This window comes from Bos grunniens, chromosome 6 (assembly GCF_055505025.1).
Source record: "Bos grunniens cultivar Pamir isolate PY7600 chromosome 6, Bosgru_T2T1.0, whole genome shotgun sequence".
Lineage (NCBI taxonomy): Eukaryota > Metazoa > Chordata > Mammalia > Artiodactyla > Bovidae > Bos > Bos grunniens.
The window spans coordinates 32180085-32199318 of NC_141170.1; the positions used below are offsets into that span (position 1 = coordinate 32180085).

At 37.0% G+C, this 19234-nt stretch overlaps 1 long non-coding RNA gene across 1 annotated transcript; it reads right to left on the reverse strand.

Annotated features, from left to right (window-relative positions):
- Positions 1-4321: 4321 nt before the first annotated feature.
- LOC147370529 (uncharacterized) lies at positions 4322-18778 on the reverse strand. The gene is made up of 4 exons (XR_015165345.1): positions 18436-18778; positions 17206-17226; positions 15867-15991; positions 4322-4531 (listed from the first exon to the last, which is right to left on the reverse strand). It is a non-coding gene; the product is annotated as an uncharacterized LOC147370529 (long non-coding RNA).
- Between the last annotated feature and the right edge of the window lie 456 nt (positions 18779-19234).

The following is a 19234-nucleotide window of genomic DNA, read 5'->3' on the forward strand; positions in this document are numbered from 1 at the left end:
TTGCAAAGAGTAGGACACAACTAAGCAACCACAAAAATTTATGTGTATAATTTAAATATATATTAATGTTAGAGGTAGAACTTACCAGATATATATTCAGTTCAGTTCAGTTCATTCGCTCAGTCATACCCAACTCTTTGCAACCGCATGAATCGCAGCGCACCAGGCCTCCCTGTCCATCATCAAACATGAAGTTTACTCAAAATCATGTCCATCGAGTTGGTGATGCCATCCAGCCATGTCATCCTCTGTTGTCCCCTTCTCCTGTCCCCAATCCCTCCCAGCATCAGGGTCTTTTCCAATGAGTCAACTCTTCACATGAGGTAGCTAATGTATTGGAGTTTCAGCTTAATCATCAGTCCTTCCAATGAACACCCAGGACCAATCTTCTATAGAATGGACTGGCTGGATCTCCTTGCATTCCAAGGGACTCTCAAGCATCTTCTCCAACACCACAGTTCAAAAGCATCAATTCTTCGGCATTCAGCTTTCTTCACAGTCCAACTCTCACATCCATACATGACCACTGGAAAAACCATAGCCTTGACTAGACGGACCTTTGTTAGCAAAGTAATGTCTCTGCTTTTGAATATGCTATCTAGGTTGGTCATAACTTTCCTTCCAAGGAGTAAGCGTCTTTTAATTTCACGGCTGCAGTCACCATCTGCAGTGATTTTGGAGCCCCCAAAAATAAAGTCTGACACTGTTTCCACTGTTTCCCCATCTATTTCCCATGAAGTGATGGGACCAGATGCCATGATCTTCATTTTCTGAATGTTGAGCTTTAAGCCAACTTTTCCACTCTCCTCTTTCACTTTCATCAAGAGGCTTTTGAGTTCCTCTTCACTTTCTGCCCTAAGGGTGGTGTCATCTGCATATCTGAGGTTATTGATATTCCTCCCAGCAAAGTTGATTCCATTTTGCTTCTTCCAGCCCAGCGTTTCTCATGATGTAATCTACATAGAAGTTAAATAAGCAGGGTGACAATATATAGCCTTGACATCCTCCTTTTCCTATTTGGAACCAGTCTGTTGTTCCATGTCCAGTTCTAACTGTTGTTTCCTGATCTGCATACAGGTTTCTCAAGAGGTGGGTCAGGTGGTCTGGTAATCCCATCTCTTTCAGAATTGTCCACAGTTTATTGTGATACACACAGTCAAAGGCTTTGACATAGTCAATAAAGCAGAAATAGATGTTTTTCTGGAACTCTCTTGCTTTTTCGATGATCTGGCAGATGTTGGCAATTTGATCTCTGATTCCTCTGCCTTTTCTAAAACCAGCTTGAACATCTGGAAGTTCACGGTTCATGTACTGCTGAAGCCTGGCTTGGAGAATTTTGAGCATTACTTTACTAGTGTGTGAGATGAGTGCAATTGTATGGTAGTTTGAGCATTCTTTGGCATTGCTTTTCTTTGGGATCGGAATGAAAACTGACCTTTTCTAGTCCTGTGGCCACTGCTGAGTTTTCCAAATGTGCTGGCATATTGAGTACAGCACTTTCATAGCATCATCTTTCAGGATTTGAAATAGCTCAACTGGAATTCCATCACCTCCACTAGCTTTGTTTGTAGTGATGCTTTCTAAGGCCCACCTGACTTCACATTCCAGGATGTCTGGCTCTAGGTGAGTGATCACACCACAGTGATTATCTGGGTCATGAAGATCTTTTTTGTACAGTTCTTCTGTGTATTCTCACCACCTCTTCTTAATATCTTCTGCTTTTGTTAGGTCCCTACCATTTCTGTCCTTTATTGAGGCCATCTTTGCATGAAATGTTCCCTTGGTATCTCTAATTTTCTTGAAAAGATCTCTAGTCTTTCCTATTCTATTGTTTTCCTCTATTTCTTTGCATTGATCACTGAGGAAAGCTTTCTTATCTCTCCTTGCTATTCTTTGGAAGTCTGCATTCAGATGCTTATATCTTTCCTTTTCTCCTTTGCTTTTCAGTTCTCTTCTTTTCACAGCTATCCCTTAGAAGAAATGGAGTACTTGGATGCAATCTCAAAAATGACAGGATGATTTCTGTTGGCTTCCAAGGCAAATCATTCAATATCACAGTAATCCAAGCCTATGCCCCAACCAGTAATGCTGAAGAAGCTGAAGTTGAACGGTTCTATGAAGACCTACAAGACCTTTTAGAACACCCAAAGAAGATGTCCTTTTCTTTATGGGGGACTGGTATGCAAAAGTAGGAAGTTAAGAAACACCTGGGGTAATAGGCAAATTTGGCCTTGGAATATGGAATGAAGCAGAGCAAAAGCTAATAGAGTTTTACCAAGAGAATGCACTAGTCATAGCAAACACCGTCTTCCAACAACACAAGAGAAGACTCTGCACATGGACATAACCAGATGGTCAACACTGAAATCAGATTGATTATATTCTTTGCAGCCAAAGATGGAGAAGCTCTATACAGTCAGCAAAAACAAGACCGGGAGCTGACTGTGGCTCAGATCATGAACTCCTTACTTCCAAATTCAGACTTAAATTGAAGAAAGTACGGAAAACCACTAGACCATTCAAGTATGACCTAAATCAAATCCATTATGATTATACAGTGGAAGTGAGAAATAGATTTAAGGGCCTAGATCTGATAGACAGAGTGCCTGATGAACTATGGACAGAGGTTCGTGACATTGTGCAGGAGACAGAGATCAAGACCATCCCCATGGAAAAGAAATGCAAAAAAGCAAAATGGCTCTCTGGGGAGATATATATTGGTCATACATAAAAAGTGAAGATCAGTGGAAACAAACTCAAGGATTTTCTTATGCATTGAATCTGAACAACTACACAGTGAAATGAACTGAAATGGGGGAGGGGCACACAAAAAGTTCTGTATTGGAGTTGTTCAGGATTTTCAGATATCTTTCACACAGTAGAGTATGTAAGTGGAGAGTGAAAAGGCAGTTAAGGAGGGAGCACACACACAAATAACTCAGTATCTACTTCCTTCCCTTGCTCTCTGATTCTTTCATCAACATCTGAGCCTGAGGACTCTACTTTTGTGTTCTGTGAATGCCTTTGATCCAACACTAGGCCTCTCTCCTCTGTGCAAACCTCTGGAAATTGAAGATTGTCCCTTAGTTTGGCTGCCTTCTCAGAAAGTGTAACCTTGTTTTCATGTATTTTAATGAATGAAACTCACTATCACCTAAAATTATGACACAGCTTAATTTGTAGAGTAAGCTGCATGCTAAAATGAGTATTTCAGAAATAGATGCACAGATAGAACACAAACTTATGGTGATGAAAAAGGAAGGGGGTGAAAATCAGGAAGTTGGGATTAACATAGATACACTACTATATGTAACAGACAAACAATAAGGATTTACTCTATAGCACAGGGAATGCTACAATATTTTATAATAAGCTGTTTGGAAAAATAATCTGAAAAAGAATTAATAAAGAATGAATATATGACCATACATATATTCATTCAATATGTATACATAATACTGAATCACTGTGCTGTACACCTGAAACTAACTAGACCTTGTAAATCAATTATACTTCAATAAAAGAAGAAATCAGTTTCTTGATAAGTACAATTAAAGTGAAAGGCAAGATACTGGTTTCTATTTAAATGACATCATGTCAACAGCATGGATTGAAATTTTTTTAGTGCAGAATATTTCAAAATTAAAATAACATTGCAAGGAGATCAAACCAGTCAATTGTAAAGGAAATCAGTCTTGAATATTCATTGGAAGGACTGATGCTGAAGCTGAAACTCCAAACTTTGGCCATCTAATGTGAAGAACTGACACATTGGAAAAGACCCTGATTCTGGGAAAGATTGAAGGTGGGAGGAGAAGAGGACAACAGAAGATGAGATGGTTGGATGTCATCACTGACTCAATGGACATGAGTTTGAACAACCTGTGGGAGTTGGTGATGGACAGGGAGACCTGGCATGCTGCAGTTCATGGGGTTGCAAAGAGTCGGACATGACTGAGTGACTGAACTGAACTGGGCACTTAAGCAAACATGAATGTTGTTGTCATAAGATAGAAACCCAGCAGTAGAAGTTGAATTTGTGAAAACAGATTGAAGTTATACATTTACAAACTAAGAAATGCCAAGGGTGGATAATAAATGTCAGAATTAGAAAAAACCACAAAGACAGTTATACTTTACATCCATCAGAACTCTGTCAAATATACTAGGAAGACATAAAATTATTGTAACTTTAGCCACCAACTTTGTTACTTTGTTATTACAGCCCAAGGAAATAAATAAAATGGGATATCCAGTATTTGCTTGATAGATCAGTTTATTACTATGGTAATTTAAAAAAATTTTTTGAAATACTTTAACATAGAGAACAAAGTAGAACACAGTTAGTTCAGAGAATATCACTACTACAGTTCAGAAATATTAATATGATCTCAGGAGTGTGTTTTGCATGTAACACTACTTGATTGCATCTTCTTTTTTGTTTTCTTTCTTTGAAAGCCAGAATATGGATACAGCAAGAGGGCAGGAAGAACCTTCCTGAGTACAAAGCAAATATCTTTTCTCACCAAACCTGTAGATAAAGAGAAAAATTCTTTTTATTAACTTTGAACTACAGATGAAATCATGGCTAATAACATTATTCTTACTTGTTTTCAAATTATATCCATATACATTCCTTTGTGTCTGACCAAGGGTTCACAATGGCCCATTTGTTAACAAATGCTTTGTGTCCTCCATATATTAGTCAGACTTCCCTCCTCCCCTGGTGCCCTGACCTCTGCTTGCTTTTAGGCTTGGACAAGCACTAAAAAGCAGAATGTGCTCCCTTAACAGCTTATTCTGAGATTCGGCTGACCACAGTAGACACTTTTTTCTGTCAAACTCTAAAAGACATTAGAGCCTGAAGTCAGGTAGGTTGATTCCTCCAGTTCCATTCTTCTTTCTCAAGATAGCTTTGGCTATTCGAGGTTTTTTGTATTTCCATACAAATTGTGAAATTATTTGTTCTAGCTCTGTGAAGAATACCATTGGTAACTTGATAGGGATTGCATTGAATCTATAAATTGCTTTGGGTAGTATACTCATTTTCACTATATTGATTCTTCCAATCCATGAACATGGTATATTTCTCCATCTATTAGTGTCCTCTTTCATTTCTTTCACCAGTGTTTTATAGTTTTCTATAAATAGGTCTTTAGTTTCTTTATTTTATTTATTTATTTTTTTACTTAACAAATGTCGTCTCTGCAATCAATAGTTAAGACAAGAGAAAAGGAAATGTATCAGATGTACCTGTCTAAATGTTTAGCACTACACCTCAGAGGAAAATGTTTCCTCATGTCTTTATTATGTCATTAGTGTATGACCTGAGGTATAAATATATATTTCCCCAAGGTGCTTTTTATGAACAAGAGAGAAAATAAATAAGAACTTTCAGCATTCTAAGATACAATGCTTTCTTCTTTAATATTTTCATACTAATCTTTACCTCTGTAATGGTGATGAAATACCTCTGGTATTATTGTTGTTCAGTTTTGAATAAGACATATTAGCAAAGTTAATCCAAGGGAGATGCATTGTAGCATGCCCCTGAAACCTGCAGTATGAATATAGTTCTTTTTTTTTTTCCCCAATTTTTTAATTTATTTTATTTTTTTTATTTCTCATGTGTTCCCCAACCTGAACCCTCCTCCCTCCTCCCTCCCCATACCATCCCTCTGGGTCGTCCCAGTGCACCAGCCCCAAGCATCCAGCATCGTGCATTGAACCTGGACTGGCATCTCGTTTCATACATGACATTTCACATGTTTCAATGCCATTCTCCCAAATCTTCCCACCCTCTCCCTCTCTCACAGAGTCCATAAGCCTGTTCTATACATCAGTGTCTCTTTTGCTGTCTCGTATACAGGGTTATTGTTACCATCTTTCTAAATTCCATATATATGCATTAGTATACTGTATTGGTGTTTTTCTTTCTGGCTTACTTCACTCTGTATAATAGGCTCCAGCTTCATCCACCTCATTAGAACTGATTCAAATGTATTCTTTTTAATGGCTGAGTAATACTCCATTGTGTATATGTACCACAGCTTTCTTATCCATTCATCTGCTGATGGACATCTAGGTTGCTTCCATGTCCTGGCTATTATAAACAGTGCTGCGATGAACATTGGGGTACACGTGTCTCTTTCCCTCCTGGTTTCCTCAGTGTGTATGCCCAGCAGTGGGATTGCTGGATCATAAGGCAGTTCTATTTCCAGTTTTTTAAGGAATCTCCACACTGTTCTCCATAGTGGCTGTACTAGTTTGCATTCTCACCAACAGTGTAAGAGGGTCCCCTTTTCTCCACACCCTCTCCAGCATTTATTATTTGTAGACTTTTGGATCGCAGCCATTCTGACTGGTGTGAAATGGTACCTCAGAGTGGTTTTGATTTGCATTTCTCTGATAATGAGTTATGTTGAGCATCTTTTCATGTGTTTGTTAGCCATCTGTATGTCTTCTTTGGAGAAATGTCTATTTAGATCTTTGGCCCATTTTTTGATTGGGTCATTTATTTTTCTGGAGTTGAGCTGTAGGAGTTGCTTGCATATTTTTGAGATTAGTTGTTTGTCCGTTGCTTCATTTGCTATTATTTTCTCCCATTCTGAAGGCTGTCTTTTCACCTTGCTAATAGTTTCCTTTGTTGTGCAGAAGCTTTTAAGTTTAATTAGGTCCCATTTGTTTATTTTTGCTTTTATTTCCAATATTCTGGGAGGTGGGTCATAGAGGATCCTGCTGTGATGTATGTCAGAGAGTGTTTTGCCTATGTTCTCCTCTAGGAGTTTTATAGTTTCTGGTCTTACGTTTAGATCTTTAATCCATTTTGAGTTTATTTTTGTATATGGTGTTAGAAAGTGTTCTAGTTTCATTCTTTTACAAGTGGTTGACCAGATTTCCCAGCACCACTTGTTAAAGAGATTGTCTTTAATCCATTGTATATTCTTGCCTCCTTTGTCAAAGATAAGGTGTCCATATGTGTGTGGATTTATCTCTGGGCTTTCTATTTTGTTCCATTGATCTATATTTCTGTCTTTGTGCCAGTACCATACTGTCTTGATAACTGTGGCTTTGTAGTAGAGCCTGAAGTCAGGTAGGTTGATTCCTCCAGTTCCATTTTTCTTTCTCAAGATCGCTTTGGCTATTCGAGGTTTTTTGTATTTCCATACAAATTGTGAAATTATTTGTTCTAGCTCTGTGAAGAATACTGTTGGTAGCTTGATAGGGATTGCATTGAATCTATAAATTGCTTTGGGTAGTATACTCATTTTCACTATATTGATTCTTCCAATCCATGAACATGGTATATTTCTCCATCTATTAGTGTCCTCTTTCATTTCTTTCACCAGTGTTTTATAGTTTTCTATAAATAGGTCTTTAGTTTCTTTATTTTATTTATTTATTTTTTTACTTAACAAATGTCGTCTCTGCAATCAATAGTTAAGACAAGAGAAAAGGAAATGTATCAGATGTACCTGTCTAAATGTTTAGCACTACACCTCAGAGGAAAATGTTTCCTCATGTCTTTATTATGTCATTAGTGTATGACCTGAGGTATAAATATATATTTCCCCAAGGTGCTTTTTATGAACAAGAGAGAAAATAAATAAGAACTTTCAGCATTCTAAGATACAATGCTTTCTTCTTTAATATTTTCATACTAATCTTTACCTCTGTAATGGTGATGAAATACCTCTGGTATTATTGTTGTTCAGTTTTGAATAAGACATATTAGCAAAGTTAATCCAAGGGAGATGCATTGTAGCATGCCCCTGAAACCTGCAGTATGAATATAGTTCTTTTTTTTTTTTCCCAATTTTTTAATTTATTTTATTTTTTTTATTTCTCATGTGTTCCCCAACCTGAACCCTCCTCCCTCCTCCCTCCCCATACCATCCCTCTGGGTCGTCCCAGTGCACCAGCCCCAAGCATCCAGCATCGTGCATTGAACCTGGACTGGCATCTCGTTTCATACATGACATTTCACATGTTTCAATGCCATTCTCCCAAATCTTCCCACCCTCTCCCTCTCTCACAGAGTCCATAAGCCTGTTCTATACATCAGTGTCTCTTTTGCTGTCTCGTATACAGGGTTATTGTTACCATCTTTCTAAATTCCATATATATGCATTAGTATACTGTATTGGTGTTTTTCTTTCTGGCTTACTTCACTCTGTATAATAGGCTCCAGCTTCATCCACCTCATTAGAACTGATTCAAATGTATTCTTTTTAATGGCTGAGTAATACTCCATTGTGTATATGTACCACAGCTTTCTTATCCATTCATCTGCTGATGGACATCTAGGTTGCTTCCATGTCCTGGCTATTATAAACAGTGCTGTGATGAACATTGGGGTACACGTGTCTCTTTCCCTTCTGGTTTCCTCAGTGTGTATGCCCAGCAGTGGGATTGCTGGATCATAAGGCAGTTCTATTTCCAGTTTTTTAAGGAATCTCCACACTGTTCTCCATAGTGGCTGTACTAGTTTGCATTCCCACCAACAGTGTAAGAGGGTTCCCTTTTCTCCACACCCTCTCCAGCATTTATTATTTGTAGACTTTTGGATCGCAGCCATTCTGACTGGTGTGAAATGGTACCTCAGAGTGGTTTTGATTTGCATTTCTCTGATAATGAGTGATGTTGAGCATCTTTTCATGTGTTTGTTAGCCATCTGTATGTCTTCTTTGGAGAAATGTCTATTTAGATCTTTGGCCCATTTTTTGATTGGGTCATTTATTTTTCTGGAGTTGAGCTGTAGGAGTTGCTTGCATATTTTTGAGATTAGTTGTTTGTCCGTTGCTTCATTTGCTATTATTTTCTCCCATTCTGAAGGCTGTCTTTTCACCTTGCTAATAGTTTCCTTTGTTGTGCAGAAGCTTTTAAGTTTAATTAGGTCCCATTTGTTTATTTCTGCTTTTATTTCCAATATTCTGGGAGGTGGGTCATAGAGGATCCTGCTGTGATGTATGTCAGAGAGTGTTTTGCCTATGTTCTCCTCTAGGAGTTTTATAGTTTCTGGTCTTACGTTTAGATCTTTAATCCATTTTGAGTTTATTTTTGTATATGGTGTTAGAAAGTGTTCTAGTTTCATTCTTTTACAAGTGGTTGACCAGATTTCCCAGCACCACTTGTTAAAGAGATTGTCTTTAATCCATTGTATATTCTTGCCTCCTTTGTCAAAGATAAGGTGTCCATATGTGCGTGGATTTATCTCTGGGCTTTCTATTTTGTTCCATTGATCAATATTTCTGTCTTTGTGCCAGCACCATACTGTCTTGATAACTGTGGCTTTGTAGTAGAGCCTGAAGTCAGGTAGGTTGATTCCTCCAGTTCCATTTTTCTTTCTCAAGATCGCTTTGGCTATTCGAGGTTTTTTGTATTTCCATACAAATTGTGAAATTATTTGTTCTAGCTCTGTGAAGAATACCATTGGTAGCTTGATAGGGATTGCATTGAATCTATAAATTGCTTTGGGTAGTATACTCATTTTCACTATATTGATTCTTCCAATCCATGAACATGGTATATTTCTCCATCTATTAGTGTCCTCTTTGATTTCTTTCACCAGTGTTTTATAGTTTTCTATATATAGGTCTTTAGTTTCTTTAGGTAGATATATTCCTAAATATTTTATTCTTTCCGTTGCAATGGTGAATGGAATTGTTTCCTTAATTTCAAAATAAATAAATAAATAAGTAAAAGACATAGAAAAGTAGAACTTTCCAAAACTGGGCCAGGAAGAAATAGAAAATCTTAGCAGACCCATCACAAGCATGGAAATTGAAACTGTAATAAAGAATCTTCCAGCAAACAAAAGCCCAGGTCCAGACGGCTTCACAGCTGAATTCTACCAAAAATTTAGAGAAGAGCTAACACCTATCCTGCTCAAACTCTTCCAGAAAATTGCAGAGGAAGGTAAACTTCCAAACTCATTCTATGAGGCTACCATCACCCTAATACCAAAACCTGACAAAGATGCCACAAAAAAAGAAAACTACAGGCCAATATCACTGATGAACATAGATGCAAAAATCCTTAACAAAATTCTAGCAATCAGAATCCAACAACACATTAAAAAGATCATACACCATGACCAAGTGGGCTTTATCCCAGGGATGCAAGGATTCTTCAATATCTGCAAATCAATCAATGTAATACACCACATTAACAAATTGAAAAATAAAAACCATATGATTATCTCAATAGATGCAGAGAAAGCCTTTGACAAAATTCAACATTCATTTATGATAAAAACTCTCCAGAAAGCAGGAATAGAAGGAACATACCTCAACATAATAAAAGCTATATATGACAAACCCACAGCAAACATTATCCTCAATGGTGAAAAATTGAAAGCATTCCCTCTAAAGTCAGGAACAAGACAAGGGTGCCCACTTTCACCATTACTATTCAGCATAGTTTTGGAAGTTTTGGCCACAGCAATCAGAGCAGAAAAAGAAATAAAAGGAATCCAAATTGGAAAAGAAGAAGTAAAACTCTCACTATTTGCAGATGACATGATCCTCTACATAGAAAACCCTAAAGACTCCACCAGAAAATTACTAGAACTAATCAATGACTATAGTAAAGTTGCAGGATATAAAATCAACACACAGAAATCCCTTGCATTCCTATACACTAATAATGAGAAAACTGAAAGAGAAATTAAGGAAACAATTCCATTCACCATTGCAACAGAAACAATAAAATACTTAGGAATATATCTACCTAAAGAAACTAAAGACCTATACATAGAAAACTATAAAACACTGGTGAAAGAAATCAAAGAGGACACTAATAGATGGAGAAATACACCATGTTCATGGATTGGAAGAATCAATATAGTGAAAATGAATATACTACCCAAAGCAATTTATAGATTCAATGCAATCCCTATCAAGCTACCAATGGTATTTTTCACAGAGCTAGAACAAATAATTTCACAATTTGTATGGAAATACAAAAAACCTCGAATAGCCAAAGTGATCTTGAGAAAGAAGAATGGAACTGGAGGAATCAACCTACCTGACTTCAGGCTCTATTACAAAGCCACAGTTATCAAGACAGTATGGTACTGGCACAAAGACAGAAATATTGATCAATGGAACAAAATAGAAAGCCCAGAGATAAATCCACGCACATATGGACACCTTATCTTTGACAAAGGAGGCAAGAATATACAATGGATTAAAGACAATCTCTTTAACAAGTGGTGCTGGGAAATCTGGTCAACCACTTGTAAAAGAATGAAACTAGAACACCTTCTAACACCACACACAAAAATAAACTCAAAATGGATTAAAGATCTAAACGTAAGACCAGAAACTATAAAACTCCTAGAGGAGAACATAGGCAAAACATTCTCCGACATACATCACAGCAGGATCCTCTATGACCCACCTCCCAGAATATTGGAAATAAAAGCAAAAATAAACAAATGGGACCTAATTAAACTTAAAAGCTTCTGCACAACAAAGGAAACTATTAGCAAGGTGAAAAGGCAGCCTTCAGAATGGGAGAAAATAATAGCAAATGAAGCAACGGACAAACAACTAATCTCAAAAATATGCAAGCAACTCCTACAGCTCAACTCCAGAAAAATAAATGACCCAATCAAAAAATGGGCCAAAGATCTAAATAGACATTTCTCCAAAGAAGACATACAGATGGCTAACAAACACATGAAAAGATGCTCAACATCACCCATTATCAGAGAAATGCAAATCAAAACCACTCTGAGGTACCATTTCACGCCAGTCAGAATGGCTTCGATCCAAAAGTCTACAAGCAATAAATGCTGGAGAGGGTGTGGAGAAAAGGGGACCCTCTTACACTGTTGGTGGGAATGCAAACTAGTACAGCCACTATGGAGAACAGTGTGGAGATTCCTTAAAAAACTGGAAATAGAACTGCCTTATGATCCAGCAATCCCACTGCTGGGCATACACACTGAGGAAACCAGGAGGGAAAGAGACACATGTACCCCAATGTTCATCGCAACACTGTTTATAGTAGCCTGGACATGGAAACAACCTAGATGTCCATCAGCAGATGAATGGACAAGAAAGCTGTGGTACATATACACAATGGAGTATTACTCAGCCATTAAAAAGAATACATTTGAATCAGTTCTAATGAGGTGGATGAAGCTGGAGCCTATTATACAGAGTGAAGTAAGCCAGAAAGAAAAACACCAATACAGTATACTAATGCATATATATGGAATTTAGAAAGATGGTAACAATAACCCTGTGTACGTGACAGCAAAAGAGACACTGATGTATAGATCAGTCTTATGGACTCTTTGGGAGAGGGAGAGGGAGGGGGTGGGGAGATTTGGGAGAATGGCATTGAAACATGTGTAATATCATGTATGAAATGAGTCGCCAGTCCGGGTTCGATGCACGATACTGGATGCTTGGGGCTGGTGCACTGGGACGACCCAGAGGGAGGGTATGGGGTGGGAGGAGGGAGGAGGGTTCAGAATGGGGAACACAGGTATTTCTGTGGCAGATTCATTTCGATATTTGGCAAAACTAATACAATATTGTAAAGTTTAAAAATAAAATAAAATTAAAAAAATAAATAAAAGACATTTTACCCTTCTAGACCAACTTCCCTTTAAAGTCTCTGCTAGTCTCTGCTTAATCTTTTTTCACCCTATAAAGGGAAAACTTTTCTGATTGCTTTTGAAATCCTTACAGAGTTTTGTGATTTGTGCATTCTCTATATAGCAGTGGTTTATTCTGAATAAAGTCTCTCCTTATCTAATTTTGGATTTGTCTTGATTTGACTTGATTAATGATTCTTGACCCAAAATTGTGCCTATGTAAATTCATTTTTATATAAAAGATTTAGTAAAATCATTCCAAAATGGTTCTATAATTGGACTCTAAATTAAATCACTGCTGTCACTACCACTCTTTCTTAGTTCAAGCTCTTACTTCTCACAATTATTTTGATAGTTTCTCAATGAACTTTATTTTCTGCCTATACTCCCTCTCAACTTGCCAAACTCCCCATATATAATGTGCCTGCATAAGCCATCCATTCCTTATCACTCCTTTATTGCATGATATTTTAGCTGATGATTATTTCTATTTATGGCCATATTAAACCAGATCTGGGCTGGATGAAGCACAAGCTGGAATCAAGATTGCTGAGAGACATATCAATAATCTCAGATATGCAGATGACATCAACCTTATGGCAGAAAGTGAAGAAGAACTAAAGAGCCTCTTGAAAGTGAAAGAGGAGACTGAAAAAGTTGGTTTAAAGCTCAACATTCAGAAAACAAAGATTATAGCACCCAGGTCCATCACTTCATGGCAAATAGATGGAGAAACAGTGGAAATATTGGCAGACTTTATTTTTCTGGGCTCCAAAATCACTGCAGATGGTGATTGCAGCCATGAAATAAAAAGAGACTTACTCCTTGGAAGGAAAATTATAACAAAACTAGACAATATACTGAATAGCAGAGACATTACTTTGCCAACAAAGGTCCATCTGGTCAATGCTATGGTTTTTCCAGTAGTCATGTACAGATGTGAGAGCTGAACTATAAAGAAAGCTGAGCACTGAAGAATTGATGCTTTTGAACTGTGGTGTTGGAGAAGACTCTTGAGAATCCCTTGGACTGCAGGGAGACCCAACCAGTCCATCCTAAAGGAAATCAGTCCTGTGTGTTCACTGGAAGGACTAATGTTGAAACTGAAACTCCAATATTTGGCCACCTGATGTGAAGAGCTGACTCATTTGAAAAGACCCTGATGCTGGGAAAGATTGAAGATAGGAGGAGAAGGGGATGACAGAGAATGTGATGGTTGGATGGCATCACTGACTCAATGGGCATGATTTTGAGTAAACTCTAGGAGTTGGTGATGGACAGGGGGGTCTTGCGTGCTGCAGTCCATGGGGTCGCAAAGAGTCTGACATGACTGAGCAACTGGACTGAAGCTGTCGAGTGCAGGGACTCTGGCTTAATGTTTTTTATATCCCCAGTGGCTATCTCAGTGAATGCCTATGGGTGGTCTAAAAGTATCTGTTGAATGAATGAATGCAAATCTCGTTTGGATCCTTTCCTAAAACAGTAACAGAGGAACATAATTTTCAATTGTTCTCATCCAAAAGTTAAAAGAACTCCTATATTTCCATGTCTTCAAGTCTCATTTTCACTTTCACTTTCATTTTTCCTGATACTTCATGGATTTAAGAAATATCAAACGACTACTGATAAATTTAGAGAATGAATTCTATCATTTTTTTTCCCCTGCACTTCTCACATAAGAAAAACTGTGTCAGTTTGAATTTTAGTCCTCTTGGACTTTCAATGTGAATGCTATTCTTGTTCAAATTGAACATAGCTAAAGTATCTCCTTTAGCATCTCCTACATTAACAGACCAAATTCATAAAGCAAAATTCCTTGGAGGAAACAGCAACAACCAAGAAACCAACAAATAATATTAGCATCATGTGTCCTTACTGAAAGTCATATTTCCTGAGAATATTTATTTGCTAATCAAATCCTGAGCACTTTCTTCCATTTCTTTTTTTCTCCTTTCCTGGTTTGGTCATCCATTCAATGCATCATGAAATCTGATTGCCATTTCTTAAGGCTTCTTTATCATATTTCTTTCAAGTCTTTCTTTTCCCAACCAATTTTAGTCCCCTGCCCCTCCACTTTGTTTAACAGAGTCCATATTTTATCCATGTTTTTTCTATCAAATGAAATTTTTGCTAATAGTATATCTTTCCTTGATCAAAAATCTTCAGTGATTGCTTTATACCTGGGAGGACAAGTTCAGATTGTTTGTTCTGTTATTAATGGCACTGCTGCTGCTGCTGATGCTAAGTCGCTTCAGTCACGTCCAACTCTATGTAACCCCATAGACGGCAGCCCACCAGGCTCCCCCGTCCCTGGGATTCTCCAGGCAAGAACACTGGAGTGGGTGGCCATTTCCTTCTCCAGTGCATGAAAGAGAAAAGTGAAAGTGAAGTCGCTCAGTTGTGTCCAACTCTTTGCGACCCCATGGACTGCAGCCTACCAGGATCCTCCATCCATGGGATTCTCCAGGCAAGAGTACTGGAGTGGGTTGCCATTGCCTTCTCCCATTAATGACTTTAGAATGAATTGCTAATAGCTCCAATCTGGTGCCTTTGCAGTTGTTCCAAAGTTTACATTGAGAAGGAAAAAATTTTAAACAATATGTTGATGCAGATTTAGTGGCAGATCAACCTGTAGTCACAGTTATATAAAATTCTGTTCAAGGAATTTTGCATATAATCTTTTAAAAGGCTCACTAGTTTTATGAGGTAATTATTACTATGATACTATTGAGTCTGATGCAAAAGTGAAGTTTAGAAAAGATTAAGGATATTTCATATGATTTTGGGGACCAGGAATACAAACCCAGGTGTCCCCATTCCCAGTCTCAGTCTTTGAGCCACAGGACAGATGTTTTCTTTGGAACATTTGGATAAACAATTGGGCTCCCCTGGTGGCTCTGATGGTAAAAAATCCACCTGCAATGCGGGAGACCTGGGTTCGATCCCTGGGTAGGGAAGATCCTCTGGAGGAGGGCATGGCAACTCACTCCAGTATTCTTGCCTGGAGAATCCCCATGGACAGGGAGCCTGGTGGGCCATGGACAGAGGAGTCAATGGGGTTGCAAAGAGTCAAACATGACTGAGTGACTAAGCACAGCACAGATAAATAAGTACAGTTTAAGAGAGCTACACCAGGCTGCACTTCTTAAACTGGGGCTGGTTTTGTTTTTATGACTTGCTCTTGACTTTTCTTGTTTTAATTGTCACTCTTCATAATGCTGAAGAATATGAAATGCCACTAGACTTGTCTTACCTTTGTGTTCATGTCCGGTGATTACTGAGCAGCTACTACTGGACTGGATATGGATATGGATATGGATATGGATATGCTGGATAACTAGGAATATATCCACCTTGCTCGTTTGGGTAATAAAATCTCTGCATACATCAAAAAGGAGGAGAAAATTGCATAGAGTTAAGATAATGTAGGGCAAATAATTCATAATAATATCTATTAACAACTTACATCATAAATGTGGTAGGTCCTTCTATATCATCTGTTGGATTATTTTTCAAACTTTTAGTTAGAGTTTTACTTTTTGTGTAATAAAAATATTTTAAAAATAGCAAAATAATATAGGCTTTTTTTTTTTTGCTGTTTTTTGATGATTCTATTGTTTTATCATACCCAGAGCCATTGATTATGGCTGACCTCCCAAAAATGATTTGAAATCTTTTTTATGATATTAGCTGTAAACTGATTTGGTCACCCTTCTAGGGAGTAGGCATTAACTAATTTCAAATTACTGGAATTGTCGCTGATCACTGTTGTATTATAATGAGCTTACTGCCTCTAACCCCTAATTCTGTAATATTCACTTCTGTTAATCCAAATATCCTTCATCCAACCTTCTGAACCTTTTTATTTGATGTCATTTTAAGATCATCTACTTGTTAAGTTAGTATACATTTTTGAGACCTATAACATTGATAAGATATGTCTAAAAAGTATGAGAAATCAGGGATACATTTTCATGGAGCAAAATGTTAAATGAATAAAATGATCTCTCTCATCATATGGTTAATTTAACTTTACCTTATGACTTTATCACCCACTATAAGAATCAGAAATTTGAAAGCTACCATTAAATCGCTTCTCGGCCTTTTGGCTAAGATCAAGTGTGAAAGCTACCATTATAGCCTCTATGCTCCACTAAGTACATATTATGCTCAAAAGAATATGATTCTTTAGGCAAAGTCAAATTATTCATCAGACAAACCTATCTTAGTTTTAAGAAAGTGATTGGCTACATTAGGTTGGCATTATGAGTTTCCATCTAAATGCTACTAATATTAAGGAATTCAGGACTTTCCTCAGGGTATTATCAAGAAATAAATGTATAAATAAATAAATAACAAATGCATAAACAAGGACTGCAGTCATTCACTGTATAAATATATTTCAGAGATGAATGTGGGTCTTCCTTTTAGAATTAATACTAAGGAATAAAATATGTTTATGCTATACCATTTTCTTAGGGGAATACTTACAGGGTTAAATCTAAACGGGTGTTCCTGGTAAAATAAAGAACAAATTAAAATTTTAATACATGTTTAATTATCACCTTTTGCAGTGAATGAAAGTGTCTTACCTCTTCGGATGAATCAGCTTTCTGGGGGAAAAAAGAAAAGAAGAAAATAGTTGGCACATTTATTTTTAAACTTTTAATTTGTCATGGGGTAAAGTAGTTAACATATTTTAATTTTACAATTCTAGATTGAGTGCAAAAATGCACTTAGCTGCCACAATTAAACAAAATGGAGGCAAAGTCTTAGATGACTGATGGAGGCAACCTGTATTTTTTTTTTTGCTGTTTTGATTGTTGTTTGTTTATACTTTGGTTGTTGTTTACTTACATCTTTAAAATGAGTGAATAATAGTTTGCTACCATGTTAATTTGCTATATTAAAATAATTCACTGTGGTTTGAATTTCTTTTGAGTGTGAAATTGAGAAAAATCTATTGCTTTGAATAGGACAGTGAATTTAAATAGTTTATTTTTGTTTTTGCTCAAGAAAAACATTTTTTATGTGGATATGTTTAAGTAACTCAAAAGCCACTAATATTCAAATATGAGTATGCTGGTAGAGTCTGATATTATATTTTCCTCTGTTTTTCTAAAAGTTTTATTTTTCCACAACTATCATTTTACAGAAAATAACATGATTTACAGTGATATCATAACCAATTTGTTTTTGAAACCCCTACTAGAATTTGTTCAATATATTGTGGTATTGTAACTTCTTGTGTAATTTCTCAGTAACTGGATATAATGAATATGAAGTGAAAGGGACAATTACTTTTAACAGAGTAACAAATTTAAGGAAAATAGAAAAAGGAGGAAGACAATGGTAGAAGGAGGAAGAGAAGGAAGAGGAGGAAGAAGAAGGAGGAAGAGGGAGGAAGTGGAAAGCAATTTAGAGAAGTGAAATTTTACCTAATAACATGTGGAAGTAAATGACAGTACCAGCTGAGAATTCATGGCGTTTGTTAGAGCTACAGCTTTTAATATTTAAGTGCCTTTTACCAGCTCTCTAGTCCCATATTATGAGATCTTTAAAAAATGTTAGTTTTACATTATACTAATTATACTTTAATTCTGTGTGTGTTACACACATGCATGTCTTTTCAAGATATATTATGATTCCTCATGAATTTATGAAGCTTAATTCAAGGAAAATGTTCCTATAAAACATTAAAAAAAATTTAAAGTCATGTTCAGGTAAATGCACATATAGGTCAGAACACAAGAAATAGGAAATACTTTTAGGATACTTCCTAAGAGCTTAAGTTCAAAATTTCCTGGTATGTCAATACTTACAATCATGGCAACCATCAGAGCCATAATAAAGGCAAAGAAAAAGATCTTCATATCTGGTAGAGTCCTGTGAAAGCATATGTGAAAAATCAGTAACCCATCCACTGCTGCATTAAAAAATCAAACATTTATTGATCAAGCTATGCTCCACAGTCTTGTGAAACTGAGTAGAAATGCAAAGACAATTGAATCATATTGCCTGACATCACAGACTGTAGAGACAAGTAGGTATCTTGATAAGCAAAAAGAAGTACTGTGATGTTAAATACTAAAGCACGGTAAACACACAGCAAGTGAGCGTCTTAGACCTAGAAAATGGAGATATTGAAGAAAATAAAATGGTAAGACTTGGACTTCCCCCATGGTCCAGTGGTTTGGAATCTGCCTGCCAATTCAGGGGTAATGGGCTTGACCCCTGGTCCAGGAGATTTCCACAAACTGCAGGGCAAATAAGCCCATTAGCCACAGCTACTGACCTTATGCCCTAGATTCCATGCTCTGCAACAGGAGAAGCCACTTCAAAGAGAAGCAACTCCAGTACTAGAGAATAGGCCCTGCTCCCCACAACTATAGAATGCCAGGGTGCAGCAAGGAAAACCCAGCACAGCCAAAAATTTTTTAAAAAGAAAAAAAAATAGAGGTAAGACTTGTGTTACATTATATGGGGTTAATGAGTAAGTAAAAACAAGTCTTTGTGGCCTATCCAAAGGGGGAAAAAAAAAAAATGAAAGAGAATGAGAATAGAAAGTTCATCCTGTAACAAGGACAGAAAAAGGGTACAGGCTGACCATTTAGACTTCTG